The 3892-nt window shown below is 37.4% G+C and overlaps 1 long non-coding RNA gene across 1 annotated transcript; it reads right to left on the bottom strand.

Annotated features, from left to right (window-relative positions):
• Positions 1-1274: 1274 nt before the first annotated feature.
• LOC135448532 (uncharacterized) lies at positions 1275-3597 on the bottom strand. The gene is made up of 4 exons (XR_010440489.1): positions 3513-3597; positions 3222-3275; positions 1935-2401; positions 1275-1539 (listed from the first exon to the last, which is right to left on the bottom strand). It is a non-coding gene; the product is annotated as an uncharacterized LOC135448532 (long non-coding RNA).
• Positions 3598-3892: the final 295 nt, after the last annotated feature.

Below are 3892 nucleotides of genomic sequence, written 5' to 3' on the forward strand. Positions count from 1 at the left end.
TTCACAGCACATCTGGTTTATTAGTGAACTTAAATGAGCCAAAGAGTTTTGCTGTGCATTTGTCATTGTTTTTAAAAACCTATGTGAAAGAAGAAAATGCACCTTGAAATTTTTAAGCTTCTTGCAATTCAATCAAAACTCATACAGGTGTCTGGCAGGGTGAAAATTACCAATATACCATAAAATTATCTGAGACAGAAACAGCATAAGAATAGCATATTCACCTTTTATTTCTCAGGTGATTTATTGACAGTAAAATTGACACCAAAGAATTGGAAAGCCTTGGTTTTCTAGCCACGTGTGCATGCATAAGAAAAAGGTCAGAGGCATAATCAGCCTAATTTGCATTTTCAAAACAGTTTACACTCATTTTGCTCTGCCAGAGTAAGACTTGCCTTTCAAAATCTCAGTCACCTTAGTACTCATTGCTCCTGAAAATTGCCATCTCCTTTTTCTCATGGTTCATGTGGAGAAGCCCAGTTTGCAGGAACAAACACACCCAGTGGTGGGTTCATTCTGCGCTCCTGACGTGCTCTTGTTTTCTGCTCTCCTGCTTGTATCAGCAGGTCAGGCCTGTCCTCCATGGAACCACAGGGACAGGGAGCAATAGGGTAAGAGCATGTGAGAATTACCACCTCTCTGATAACTGGCATACCCCATGGGCACACAGGAGCAAAATCTCAAGGTGCTGAGAGCCCTGAGGGTCACAACCAAAAGGCGACAGCTGAGGGCCATGACTCCATGTGTAATCAACAAAACTCCCAATTTAGGACCTAAACCAATTTGTGTTTGTGATCCTAGGTTACATAACTGACATTAGATTTGCTAGGATTGAGTTCTTCTGTTTGATCTAAGTGAAGAATTCTTTTACCAGATTGAAAGTTTTTGTTTGGACATTTAAGTATTTATGTGGAGCAGGTATAAAATATTATATAGCCTATCAAATATGTTGTGCTCTAACAATAGCAACAGGAGATTTATAGGCTATGACTTTGCCATTAAATAAAAGTGTGAAGAGGTACAAAGGTATTTTTGTTCCTTTTTTGAACAAGTTCCCTCCTGAATTTCAGAACCAGAGCAGCAGTAAGGTAGCTTGTAGGTTAACACAAAGAATTGAAGATCGAAAGGGGGTAGGTCAGATCAGCTAACAAGATCCACAGGTCTTGGTGGACTCCTGTTTCAACTCTTTACCCTCTGCTGTATTTCTGTGTGTTTCTGTGTGCTAGTTCTTAACTTGCCCCCCCCCCAAAAAAAAGATTATCTACTTCCAATGCCACTTTTTTCATGATTTGTTATGACATTATCCAATTTAAACTGCAGTGATAGGACAGATACACTTTTCACATCCTCCACTGGAAAGAAATTTTTTGAGAAAGCTAAGAAATGTCATGGTCTGCAGAGATTCTTAGAGTAATGCACTTCATTTCATTTTATGTCTGTTATGTAAGAAAAAATGTATGAAGCTTCATCTGAGAGCATGAGTCCATTGAAAACTTCTGCTTTACCCTGAGAAGTGTCTTGATTCGATGGCTGAAGCCCCTGCAGAAAACCAGTGAATAAATCTTTGTCATTGAGATGGTAATGGAATTTTAATAGTTTGATATTTAGAAAACTTCCACCTTTATGGCATAGGCAAAATGCCTGTAGTGGTTAGAGGGGGGTTCTGAGTAGTCATTAACACTGGGGAATGCTGTCTGTAGCCAGTAGGATGTAGCTTCTTTAGATGAAGTTATGTGTTTACCACATAGCATATGTCTTCCAGACATAACATATGCTTGCAAGATTGTGCCCTTTCTCTTCTGATATCTTTCTCTCTCCATTTCATTTCTCTTTGGGAATATCCAGAAACTTCAGAGGAATAAAATTTAGGGATTAAAAAAACAAATACAATAAAGATATTAAGCTCCTAGAATTTAGCTGCTGGGGTACCTTACCTGTAGGTGTTTTGAGCTCAAGGTCCTGTGAAGAATCATGAGCCTAGTTATGCATTTTCTTTACTATACAAAAGTGATCCAGTTTCCCTGCTGTCTGTGAGTCCCAGAAGACTATTAGAGAGGGAAAAATCAAGTTCAGTTCTCTGCTTAGGCTGAAAATTTTTAACTCACTACTGTCACTTCTAAAAGAGTGTTTTAGCTACCATACTAGGTTTTCAGTGGTCTTCTTCACAAGCCATGCACAAAGCCCTGGCCCTGCTGGGAGTAAGCTTCTACTTAAAGCCAGAAGATAGAGATGACATCTTCTGCATCCCCATTGAAATGCTGAAAATTCCTCTGGAATTTCCTTGCTTCTTTCCAGCTGGATGTCAGCTCAGCAAGTTCATTTAAAGCATCAATTCAAATGAACAATCTACCACAGCTTATTTTAATTGAAGACACTCATGAAAATTTGCTTGCAACAAGCTCTGTGGGGGATAACAGAAAATACAACAAATTAGTGTCAGACTATAATGCCATAAAGTTGCACAGCTGTTTACTAGGTGAATTCTAGTTTAAACCTTAATCTTCCTCTACTAACACAGAGAGGATTTCAGCAGATTCACAGGCAGATTCAGGTTGCTTGCACTGCTATGCTCCAATTAGACTGACAAATATCACCTGCCATCCTCAAGGCAATCAGCTTCTCCTTGCAAAATCTGATAGTTCTGGTTGATTGATCTAAACTCTAATACTAGAACTAGATGACAGTGTCTAAAAAGGAAAAAGTGAAAAAAATTGCTTAGCAGCAGGGAAAAAACCTAACATTGGAATAGAGCGGATAAAATGAAAGACAATGCACATTACTGTAACTATTTGTAAAAGGAGGTTTATCAGTTGATTTTTTTTTTTTTTTTGCAAATTTGAAATTTGTGATATTCAGGTGTTATAAAAAACCATTTCTTTTAGGGATTTTATCCATTTCAAAATAATAAAATAAAGAGTACTTTACAGGCAGAAATGATTTAGCACATTAAGTGACAAAATGTTCCTCAGTCCTGTGTGAAATCCACAGGATATGTTTCTTTCATGGCTGACTTTGTTACTTCAGAACAGCTAGTAGCATGTAAGGCAAAATCTTAAAAAAGACACAGTATTTTTTTTTTATACTTTTGCCTTCATAAAAATCCTTTAGTAATATTTTCATATTTCATGAGTAAAACTGACTTTTTGGTAACTCCTCATCTCCAAAAAAAACCAGAAGAAAGTGTTTCCAGAGACAGAGATAAGGACATTTTTTGTACTTACAGGGAGATTTAAAAGAAAGGTTAAATCCTCATTTCTTCTGTCAGACTTCAAATTCTATAGCATTTGGGGGAGAAAAAAACCCCAAAACTATGGTAAGATAATCTGTAGTCTTGGGAGAAGAAGAATTAGAAGATTTGATTTTATTATTCAAAAAATACTTCTTTCTTTAAATATTCAAGCAAGCTTTGAAAAGCTGTTACCAGGGTGAAGAGTAAAGGCTATAAAACATCAGGGAAAAAATGGGTGAAATAAGGTAAATATATGAAATCAGACAGTAATTTTTAATGTTACCTCAGATAACCAGTTCTTTCTCAAAGTACAGGATGGAAGGAGATTCCAGTGAAACAGAAAAGCTGCATCTATATGCAGATCAGGCAGCTCAGGTGTTATAGGGGATTCAGAGATGCCAGACCCCACTCTAATCATCACAGCCTCTCCTGTCTAGTGAGGCTGTCCCACCACCTGTCAGTGTACTGGTTGGAGTTTATCTCCACAATTTAACAAAGTGCTCTTTTTGTCTGCTGCAGCACACTGATGAGAGAAAAAAAAAATGTAAAGGCAGGGAGCTGTAGAATCATAAGTACTCACTTTTCTTAAAGAGTGCATGTCAGAGTAATTGCAATAACTCTGATGTAAGGAGCATAAAAGTGAGAACAGAGACACTCTGATTA

This window comes from Zonotrichia leucophrys, chromosome 5 (assembly GCF_028769735.1).
Source record: "Zonotrichia leucophrys gambelii isolate GWCS_2022_RI chromosome 5, RI_Zleu_2.0, whole genome shotgun sequence".
Classification (NCBI taxonomy): domain Eukaryota; kingdom Metazoa; phylum Chordata; class Aves; order Passeriformes; family Passerellidae; genus Zonotrichia; species Zonotrichia leucophrys.